We start from the raw sequence: 12,617 nt of genomic DNA on the forward strand, positions 1-12,617 counted from the left end.
ATAATGTGACAGTGTTGTTGTAGTGAGATATATTTTAAACCATAGAGAATAGAAACAATAAATGTTGTTGTCATAGTGGTTGAGACTTAGAGTAGTCACTGAGTTGTCCAGGGTTCAAAACCCCAATTCATTAGATTTTGACAAAATATTTTTCTTTAATAATTGTTATTTTTAATCGTAATAGACAACTCAGCGACATGTAAGCTTCTATTAATGACATGTCATCATTTATTAACGTTTAACTAAGGTGGAATTGGTCCATGCATGATTTAACGTAATTTTATTAGTTCGCATATGAAATCTATATATATAGACATTTTCCTTTCTTCTGACAAGTGGCAGAGGGGTTTCCTGTCACGTGTCCTCTTTTATTTTTTCATCAAAATTCACATGTTTGTTATATTAAAAAATTACCGATGGAACTTGAATAATGCAAAAACTCAGAAAATTAGAATAAATAAACAAATAACAAAAGAAAGCGAAATTTTGGAGTCTTGATAGAATTTCTGAGAATTTTAGTTATCTAATTGTTCTCGCACAAAGAATCATTATATGAAATTTGATAATTATTTTATTGGTCAGTAAAATTCAAGATGAATAAATAAATAATATAAATAATATAAATAATTTTAAATATTTAATTTATGAACAACTAAAAATAATATTAACTTTCACTATTTATTATTTTTTACTATTTTCTATTTTTTAATTTACAAATTAAATATTTATTTCACTATTAAAAATCATAAAATAACTAAACTAAGAAGAAGAAACTAGAGCACAACATATGGTCTAAACCTAAAACCTCCACAACCACAAAAAAAGGTAAAATTCCATAATAATATTAACTCAATAAAGGTCTGAAACTGAAAAGAGATTAAGAATGAAGACTAAATTACTTCATCTTACTACAGAGTGTTTTAGCTAAAATAATCAGAAGTCAGAAAAAAGCAAAAAGATAAAATCTGAAACAAAGCAATCCTCCGAACACAAATGTGTATGATAGAGTACCAACACAAAGAACCAAAAAAGCAAGTCAGAAGAAAAATAATGACCAAAATGCCAATGTCAGCACGAAGTAGGAAGGCACATGCCTAAAGCCCCAAAAGCGCAACCACCAGCTAAGAGGTAAGAAGCAAGCAAGACGCCCATGCCAGCAAAGAACCACAAAACTCTAGATAAAAAGGACCAAATCTCCATGAGATTAACTTCATACGCCTATACCAAGGGAAACATGGAAAGAAAAGAAACAACCTCAGAGAGCGAGAATGGAAGCCAACCACCGAGAAACAAGAGCTCAAGCTTGATACCATAAACAACCTTCCAAACCCACCGAGCATACACGGAGGAAAACACTATCCAAACCTAGAGTGGCAAACATGGCAGAAATAAGAGCTACTAGAGATGCGAGCAGCAATGAAAACTATGAGATGAGAGAACAGCGAGGGAATGGAAAACAAAATGAAATTAGCAAACCGTAGAGCCGTACTCAAGCTATGAAAGAGATAAAAGAAGTTAGATCACGAAAAAAACAAAATTTTAAAACCAAGACGAGCAGGGACCATCGACGTCAAGCCAACGACAAGGAAAAAACATCAACGATGTCTAAACTCTGACCCAACCCGAGAAGATGCAGTCTCCAACATCAGCCAAAATTTAAGGAAGAAGATGAGCAATCAATATTGACTGAAACAACCTATAATGCAGTGAGAAACAACCGCACAACTTGGAACTCATAGACCCGACCTACAACAAATATGAAATAATCTCACAGGACAAGACGAACAATAAGAACTCTACTCCAAAACATAACAATCATTCCTGGGAGAAGCACCGGTGAGGTAAACGAAATACAAAGATGGTGATAGGTAACGTCAAAATATAGAGATATGGCGAAAAACATCTCAAAAAAATAATGTTCAAAATTTTGAAAATACAATAAAATATAATTTTGACTCTGAAATCGTTAATCTTAGAATCAACAAATATATAAATGAAAAGTTATTGAAGTTAAATATGCTTTATATGAGAGGCTCACGTCACCACTAACAAATACTATTATATACACGACAACACATTATTGAAAAACAAACACAAAATATATTAACATATCACTGACTACTACATAATACAGTAAAAATACAAATAATACTTTTAACAAATAAAGACGGCTACATAATTATATCATCCAGAAAACTCATACTTATTAACAATAAAACAATATTCTGCGCGAAGCGCGGACACCCCCTAGTTCAAAATAAATCTATGTTGATGTATGTTTTAGCACATGTCATCAGTGTATATACTGATCGGGACCGCGACCCTCTGTTGATGTATGAATTGGCCGATTTCTCTGTGTGAGGTCCCTCTCTTTTAACTCATCTTCTCTTCGTATCTCTTATACCTCATACTGATTACTTTTGATATGGCTAATACAAGGGTTTTTTTTCTCCGATTTTAAAAGGGGTCATTGATTATACAGAAAGAAATCCAAACTAAAACGTTGGAGATGATGAGGTTGCTTGAGAATGATGATCACATTTGGTTGATTGGATTGAAGGAAAAAACATCTTTCTATCTTCAAATCGGAATTAGGTTAGAGCCAGCTATTGTTGATTCTTTGTGCTACTGATAAGATCGAATTCTGCTCATGAAACATGTGTTTTTGTTTCTTATTACGGAAAATCTTCGGGACAAACTTGGGATGAGTTAGCTTAGTTTCTTATATTCGCTCTATATTAAAATGTATGTGCAAGTATCTAACTTTGTATTTGCTTATGTTATTGAATATCAGACTCATGTAAGCGATAGTAACAATTGTATTTTTTTTTAACCTTTGTTGTGCAGATGGAAAGTTGCAATGCTGGAGATGCAGATGAATTTAAATCAGGGGAAGCTAAAATCAGAAAACAGAAACATGATTTTTCAAAGCTTGCTTTTGGAAAGAGTTGTGAGGTACCTTCTCTTGAAGCCAAATTTGTGTGGTATGAATTCAAACGCATCAAAGGCAGAGTGGATCGAAACTCATAAATGCATCATAGGAGAACAGCAGGAAGAGATTCAATCAACTAAGGTAAGCAAGCTACACAAGCTTACTTCATTTTTCTTGCCTGCTCTTTTCCTTTGTTGATTAGCGATTGAAGTCCACTCTTTTCAAGAATAAGGGTCATGTCACTATCTTTGCCCGCTCTTTTATCTGTGATCTGGCTATAAAAGTTTGAGCTTATGTTTTCCTATTTGTGTGGGTTTTAACAGAAACTTGAGAAGCCCCAAGAACATAAGCTCATGGAGAAGCCATTTCAGCGGGAACTGATGAAAATTCTGTCTCCATAGCTTGAAACAAGTGAAAGATTAGTAGTCACGTTAAAAATGATATTGCTTATGTTTGACCCTGTCAAAGATTGTATTTTTGCAAGACATGTTAAGAATAATATATGGGCCAGTTTTTACATGAGAAGTGCGTATGGGAGGATGAAGAAGATGAATGATATGGCTGGTAATGCTTACCTTCGGTTCGGATGAAGAAAGTAGGTTCAGAACTTACTTCAAGTTTATGCACAGATCTTATTCATGCTTACTCTGTTAGAGTGTTGAAGCTAAGATGCAAAATAAGAAGAACAAGTTCTGAAAATACAAGATGAACAGCCATCTTATAAAAAGACAAGAATCTTACTGTTTTCTAAGTTATTGATCTATACTTCAAATCATTATTGAATGATATATATGTGTAAGTGCATGTAGATATGACCATATATGCAAATATATTAATATACACAAAAGTATTATGAAAAAGCAGAGTGAAGAAAGAAGTGAGATTTGATTAACTTCTCCATGGCTCTTATGCTAATTACAGCCCGAAGAAGCATTGCCTTCGCATGACAACTTAGATGTTATGTACGTGACCAAGAACTTAGAGTATACATGCTATTACTAATCCAAGTATGTAGGAATCAAAAACATACATAAATCAAAAGAACTTTACCCAACAAGAACAACGAAAACTAGTTTTTTCTTCAACTTGAAATTTAGACTTCTGGTTCACACTTCCCTGTAAATACCAACCACCACAAAATTAAAACCATTTTCAACAAAAATCTAAAATTTACAAACAAAAAACATTAAAAAATGTTTGGATCTTTTTCAGTTGTATCAAAGAGTAGTGATAATAAAAAGTTACCTTTCAAGAAGAAAAGCACAAGAGGGCTGATGGGAATAAATAATGCAAAGGAGCAGAAGATTGCTAGGAAGCGGGTCAACACCAAGAGACAATAATTGACTAAGCAGTCAGTACCTCCGAGTTTCTGGCGTAAATACTTGAGCTCCGACCAGTCCTCCAATTATTCCAACTACTTTTAACATCCCTCTCAACATCAGTTGTCAACACTAAATACACATATTTTGTGGAAGCCGAGTTCAAGAGAGACCTCAGATGAAGTTGCAGCCGGAGGTGTAGAGTTCATTAACTAGTGAGTTTCATGGATACCAAAATACATGTTTGTTCCTTTTTAGTTACTAATTATTTTCCCATTGACTTCCTTCATAGTGGCTTGAGCTCTTTTGGGGAGAATTGTGTCGACGATATAAAGAAAGAGTTGTCTATACAGTAAGAGACCTTACCGCAGAAACCTGAAGAAATGCATTAATTGTTTACTAATGAAGCTATGTAACATTTTTTTCAGCTTCAAAAAAAATTATGGTAGAGTAGAGGCTCAATATTATAGTCTCTAAGACACAGGCATTAGACATGCATAAAACTTTTTTTTTTTTTTAATTGATACCTTTTTCCATGATTCTATAAACACAACACACTGATCTTGGGTTACAACTTAAGAATTACAAGGTCAAGCTTCTCAAATATTTCCCACTGAAAAATAAAAATTTTAAAATACACTATTTTATACACAACATACCGAGATGTATCACAATTAACAAAAAGAAAATAAGAAATATGACACGGGTAATCATACCTAAATAAAACAATCTGCATACACCTCCTCTCCCTCACCCCTCAAAAACAAAAAAAAAATAGTAGGAAAACTATTTGCAGCTCGAATGTAGTATTTACATTCATTATTTTCCCTCTATCCTAAACAAATTTTTTCATCGTTAAGATATTAAACATGACCCGACTGTCTACTTGAATTGTTTTAGAAAACTTCTTGACACCAAGCTCATATTGTTTTTTTATTTTGATACTTTCTGCTTGATGCAATTTAATTTTGTTGCAGTTAATATATTCTTTTTCAATTTTAATTCATTTACTAATATCTTTTGTCTAAATTACATGCTAGCACAAATTCTCAACCAATAAAATGAAAAAAAATTATCTTATCAAAATTTACAATACCCACAGAAGTTTAGGATTATAACACAACTTATATTTATGAACAAGAAGAAGAAATCACAAGCTATAACGTAACTTCACGCCTAAAAATATGTAGTATTGGTATCTTAATGTAACCTAAAAAGACACTGAACTGGAAATAGTCGCAAAATATATAAAAACTAACAAACATCCAAATGCAAATCTGAACAAACAAAAATAAATAAATTTATTTCAAATATATATATATATAACTTAAATAAAAAATAAGCATTTGAGGAAGTAATGCTTATATGTCATCAAGATAAAATTGTTCATAAAAATAGTTGACGTGTCGTTTCGAGCATTGCTCACCATATGAATTCTCACAAAACACATTAAATAACATCTTTTTTAAATAACATCTTTTATATAATTAATTACGATAAATCACATAAATTAAATAGTCTCTAATTTTCCTTAACCATAAAATTTTCCTTAAAAAACCATAAAACAGTTTCTCTACACTGTTTCATATTTATATATCAATACTATTAAAACAGCAACATGACCAATTGATAAAAGGTTATGTCCAATTTATTAATTTCCTATGCAACATATTTAAAAATTAAACCATATATTTTATAACTGCGTACCTTTATTTCTATATTCTAGGATCCATAACTGTCATGTTTACAAGAGTGTACAAATAAACAATTGATATACGTTTGATTCAAATCTGCATAATAACTACATCACTTTTTTGAAAACATCTACACGTTTTGTTACAGACGATATATGTTATAACCACAAATAATACTTTTTTTTTTTTTGATAATCCAGGGGTTCCCCGCTTTGCGGATCATTTCCCTGGGCCCGGTCAGGCAGCGGTCTACTTCACCCGGGAGGGCTTTACCTAGGCTGGATCGAACCCAGTACCGCTTTGGTGTCCAGAAGAGGCAGGGTAGTTTCCGCATGGGGAGAAAATCGAACCCGGATGGTGGTTGCCACCACAGGCCCGTCCTGCCACTTGGACTACCTCGTCCGGACAACCACAAATAATACTTTACTTATACATTATACATTAGTTAATCCAGTGAACTAATATCTACCTTTATTCTTACTATTATGACTACTAATATTTAAAATCTAAGTTTATGTTTTATATTTACTAACCCTGCCCTTTTAATAAAATAGATAATATATTAGTATAATATTATCTACCATTGAAATAGTTAATATAAAAAGTATTTTTTTATTTACCAAATACAATTAGAATTTTATTTCATTTTCATGAAATGCAAATTATTTGACTAATTTATCTAGAAAATTAGAATTTCGCCTTTAAATAAACAAATTATAATTATCATGAAATTAAATTAAATTTAAATTTAAAAAATAAAATATCATTAGATTTATCTAGGTTTTTTCGGGTTGGGCTTTTAACCGGATTTTATGGAGTTTTTAAATAGAAATTTTATAATTTAATCCAAAATCTGAGCTGGATTATATGCATATCACTCGATTTACCATTTTTATCATCGATTCAGATCAAATATGAAAATATCGCGAAAATATCTAAAATTATATTGTAAATTAAATTTACAAAAATTTAGATAAATACAATAAATTAATATTTTTGAGTATATAGGTCAGATTGACTCGGATCCAGGACCCATACTTACGGGTAGATTCAACATTGGTTTTCCGAGTATGAATATTATTAATTATATTAATAATTCAAAATGCTAAAAATGCAAAATATAATGATTTTATTAAAACCTAATTACATATTTCATCATCAAAATTATTCCTGTTAAAATGTCAAAAATATTATAATCTGCACAATTATAATACTTTCTTTGTAACATTTAAATGTAAATAATAATAAAAATATAAATTTATATCAAATAAATTTGATTTGTTTTGGAAATAAATTTGCACTTTGAAAGCGCACTGGCATACGGGCATATGATTACAAAGAAACGGGCATACATGCATATGATTACAAAGAGCAGAGTGTAGTCGGGTCAATTTTTTAAATTGCTATTATTTTATAAAATAGACTTTGATAAAGATTTATACACAAATATGATTACAAAGAAAAACACAAATATGATTTCAAAGAAAAACATAAATATGAAATTAAATTTCTAAATAAAATAAAATAAAAAATATACCCGCCCTTTTGAGAGCGTGTCAGAATTTAGTATACTATTAAAAGAGAATCATTCCCAAAAATCTACTGAGATAAAGTTGTTGCACCTATTCATTACCTAACTATTTATTTGGTCTTACCTTATATTTCTCTAACTATATAAATACTTTACATAATTTAAATGAAGTCATTTATTACTCCCTCATAATCTATTATATAATTTCTCTAACAATAAATCCCCATAAATATAGGACACATGACTCAAACATGTTTAACATGATAAGATCCTTACTACATATATAGTTCCATTAATACTATCAAATATTCAATGATTTAGCTATGTTTAATATATGTTCTAATGGAGAATCATTTGTTGTATAACGATTTTTACATCTTTACGTGAATTGGAAGCTAAAAGCCTTAATGTCAACTATTGAACTATTAAACATTGATTTAATTAATTACATGCAATAAATTATTAAGATTTGATATTACATTCTTATATATGAACTAAATGATTAATCTTATCATAAAAAATTTTGATAAAAAAATCCTATCATAAAAAAAATCAAATGGGTCTAAACGGGTTGGTTTGAAAGGAATTAATCAAAAAATATTGGTTTAAATAGGACATGTTTAATTGCTTTATAAATTCTAATAATGCATATCGTACATTTTTATTGAATTTTCACAAATCCAAAATATCTTGCGCTTTAATTATCGGGTAATTTGAGTTATTTGAAAAAAAACTATAAGATAATTCGAATAATTTTGAATATTTTGAATAAAAAATATTCGGGTAGTTAATTTTTTGCTTACTTTGGTTTATAAATAACATTTTAAGATATTTGGTTATTTAGAAATTAAATATAATTAATATTTGTAGGTATTGTACTTTAAAAATTTAAGTACTCATTTGTTTCTCGGGTCGGTTTCTGTTTTTTCGGTTCCCAAGATATAGAGTATACTTGGTTATTTATGAAATTCAGCTTATGATTTTTTTTTCAGTTTGATACGGTTCAGTTCATCCGGTAAATGTGTCCAAATCTATATATTATCTTATATAGAAATTCATATAGAAGAATTTATTTAATTTTGAAAATAAACCTGTGCTTTCCAAGCGCGAATCAAAATCTAGTATTTAGTTAAAAGAATATGCATGCATGTGTGGTTTGGTGAGACATTTATAGTAATCTTTTGATAAATAATACACATGCATGTGTATAATCTTTGTTTTTTATTGAAACTTAGGCTACATTTGTATAATGTTTTGTAAATAATATGTATCTTTTGGTAAATAATATGTACTAGATTTTGATCCGTGCGGAAATAGTTTTGAACAAAATATAATTTGAAAATTAATATATTTTAACTTTTTATATGTAACGTTTAAATTTTTAAATTTTATTGTATTTCATGACCATATAATTATATTATTTGTATTTATATTAAATATGAAAACTATATTACTTAGTTTTGTTTTTAAATTATTTTAACATGTTTGTTATAAATATTTAATAAAACCTCTGTAATTGGTTTGATTAATTGTGTAATATATACTTATTTGATAAATTTAAAATTATAAAAAAAATTATGTCAATTTATTGACTCTAATAATTTATTTGTATAAAACTTATTCGATGCCAACTTAAACAAAACATAATCTCACATTAATAACTATATGATCTTAAGAAAAAACAATGTAATAAAATAATCTAATAAGAAAGCTTTATTAAGTTCAAATGAATGCATTTTTTATTTATGAAAATATAAATAAAATAATCCATTAATTTTACATTAAATGAAATTATTTTTGAGTAACCAAACCTGAGAAAATAATTATACTTATTTTTTGAATTTGTTTCATAAATGAATTGAGTGTTTTAGCCAAATCATTGAAAAAGAGATAAATAAAAATTTATTAAAATGTATGACCAAATTTTTTATATTTTTTGGATATAAAATTAATTAATTTGGGTGGGTTGTTTGAAAACACATTTAGTAGTAGTATAAGGGAGAGAGTATTAATTAATTTGGGTGGGTTTAACTATATAGTAGAAATGTATATTTAATAAACATGTCAATTATGGCCGAAGTCCGCAGCCCGAGCCCGCCTAGCCCTAAAAATTACCGTATTTGGACTTAGTTTTATAAGCCCAAAAAAAATTGGACCTTTCGGGCTAAGCACATTAGGGCTTTGGGTATTTTGGGCCTAAGCCCATTTGGGTTAGGGCCGGCCCGAACCCCCGAAATTTTATACTTTAGCTTAAATATTATCATTCTTGAATCAAACCCATTTTTAGTATTGACATATTATTTTAATATTTTTATCCAAAACTCTAATAAAACACATATAAAAGTTGTTAATGCACTTTATTGTTTGATCATTACAAGTGTCACATTTTAAGTTTTGCAAATGTACATTCTTATTTTATGTACAACATGTTTTTTATTTCCAAATACAAATTTATTTTATATTTATTTTTGATTATTTAAATCTTATTAAATTTGTCTTGTTTATAATATGTTTTTTAAGCATAAGAAAAAGTAAAATATTTTTGATAAAGAAGAAAAGTTTAAACTTACTTTATATTTTAAAACTAAAAAATGAAACTTTTTTAATGAAAATTCACATATATTAAAACGATGGAAGTGACAATGACAAATTATATTTCGAAAAACCCCAAAAAAGCCCGAAAAGCCCTATAGCCCTACAAGGGCCGGACCGGGCATTGAATTCTAGGCCCAAAATATTTCCGGGCCGGGCTCAAATCTCAACGGGCTTAACGGGGTTGAGCCGGGCCGGGCCGGACCAACCCGAATTGACACCCCTAATATTTAATTTAAAAACTTACAAAAAAAAATTGGGTCCATGAGAAAGATTATGTTTTAATAAAAGTGATGTACGTGTATTATGGTGTGGGTATATGAGACTCAAGGCTGCTCACCACATATTTCCTCGATTCCGGACCAACTCGAATTGACACCCCTAATATTTAATTTAAAAACTTACAAAAAAAATTTGGGTGCATGAGAAAGATTATGTTTTAATAAAAGTGATGTATGTGTATTATGGTGTGGGTATATGAGACTCAAGGCTGCTCACCACATATTGCCTCCATACATTTTTAGAACAAAAATGGCTTTGTTCTAGAGTTATTTTCACTCGAAGTGAGTTTTAAATTTTTTATTACATTCTAACACACATTATTCTACTATGGTAGTTTTTTTAAATCAATTGCCTGCCTGCATATAATAAAGTGAAACCAGATACTTTTTAGTTAAGCCTTACCTTTTTGTTCGGTTACGTTTTTGAATTTTAAATTAACTATATAAACTAGATCTGAAATAAAAGTCAACTAAATTTAGTTTTCCACTCACTTGCCTTTGAAGTAACTTGTGTTATCCACCATATGAGAAACAAAACAAAAATCTGGAAAAATTATAATTTTCAATTAAACAAGATTTTGGGGTGAGAGACGTAGTGGAGAAGATGACAAGATATAAACGGCCGGAAAAAGAGACTGCCTACGGTAAGTGCTTTGGATTCTTTTGTTTTATTTGTTTTCTTGTAGAGAATAAAAAAAACCAAATCTCCGTTTACTTGCAGAGCCGCTAGTGGTGGGGAAATCCGACGAACGACTACCGGTGACATCATCTTCTTCGACGTGTTCCTTCTTATATGCCGGAGGTGAAGGATCAAGCTTCACTAATGACGTTTATGTCATCGTTGTTTATTGAATAATGCCTATTTGTTCTCAAACCACAAAACATAAAACGTGGGAAAAGAAGAATAATAAGTCAAGGTAACTGTTCTTTTTTTTTTCTGAAAAAAAGCTTTAATATATAAAGGTAAAAGAAATAAAAAGAGTTTCAAGTCCATAGACTAGAGTTACTGGGCCTCGCCCATTACATCTAAACTATTAAAACAGATAAACATTTTGTACTTACCCATGTTTTTCCTAAATAATTATAGGTGATTGTCATTGTTATTAACTATGTATATTTACTAATATTTAGATGAGACTTTCACGGTGTATGACGAAAAGATTGGGCAAGCCCATTAACATTTGTTTGACCCAATTGACGTCAATTTGTATCTTTCTAACCAAAAAATAGGATTCCTTTTTCATGTCACCACTATCCCAATATCTGCAAAAAAATGGTTTAATAAATTAGCAAACCGAGATTGTTAATTCAAGTGCCAAATTCTAATTCATTTAAAATTACAAACCAGAACTAATACATAACTTTAGAAATGTAAATTGTTCAGAACATCACTAAACCAGATTATATATATTACATGAATTGCATACAATTTTAAAACCATTCGGTTTAGCATATATTAGTTCTGAATAAACAAAATTCAAAATTTATACTAATTTAGTATTTTCAAACAGAAAATCTTTCTTGCGATTTAGTTGGACATATCATTAAAACAAGATATCAACTGAATCAGAAATATTCCTAAAATCATTGACTATCTTACTAACATTAACATAACAAATACATAAATTAAAGCTATCACATTAATAACAAAAACTAGATACTGACCCGTGCGTCCGCACGGATATTTTTTTTAAAATTTATATTGTTCAAAAAATTCATACATAATTTTGGTATATATTTTTTACTCTTACCAATATTTTTTGATGTTTAATATGATTTTATAGTTTATAGTTATATGCAACATTTTATTAACTGTTTTAAGAATATTAATTGTTTTAGTGATATATATATATATATATATATATATATATATATATATATATATATTATTTTTTTATTAATTTATCTTGTTGGTTTAACATTGAAAGGATAGAGTAACCATTTCCACGAATGAAGCATTTTTACTTGAATTTATTATTCAGTTTTAAAAAGTTTAAGATTTTAAGAAGAGTAATAGTTGTTTTCATAGACATGTTTAGGTTGTTCATTAAATCTAATATGCTTTGAAGCTATAAGAAGCTATATATATATGTCTATTAGGTTAAGAAGAAATTAACTAAATATAGTGTTGCTACCACCCTCAAATGATGTATTTGTGGTTATTAGTGGTTTTTGGCGTTTTACAATAATCACAGAAAATACTATGAACCGTTTTGCATCGCTCCAAATTTCTTAAAATCAAAAGCTTGTTTTAACAATACTGGAAAG

General features: G+C 29.3%; 1 long non-coding RNA gene across 1 annotated transcript in view; it reads right to left on the bottom strand.

The window, feature by feature from the left end:
* Positions 1–4,165: 4,165 nt before the first annotated feature.
* The window catches only part of LOC106323620, a 10,646-nt gene continuing 2,194 nt past the window's right edge, over positions 4,166–12,617 (bottom strand). The window contains exon 3 of the long non-coding RNA XR_001266681.1: positions 4,166–4,626. This is a non-coding gene — a long non-coding RNA (uncharacterized LOC106323620). The remainder of the gene's footprint in view (positions 4,627–12,617) is intronic.

Source organism: Brassica oleracea, chromosome C1 (genome assembly GCF_000695525.1).
Source record: "Brassica oleracea var. oleracea cultivar TO1000 chromosome C1, BOL, whole genome shotgun sequence".
NCBI lineage: Eukaryota > Viridiplantae > Streptophyta > Magnoliopsida > Brassicales > Brassicaceae > Brassica > Brassica oleracea.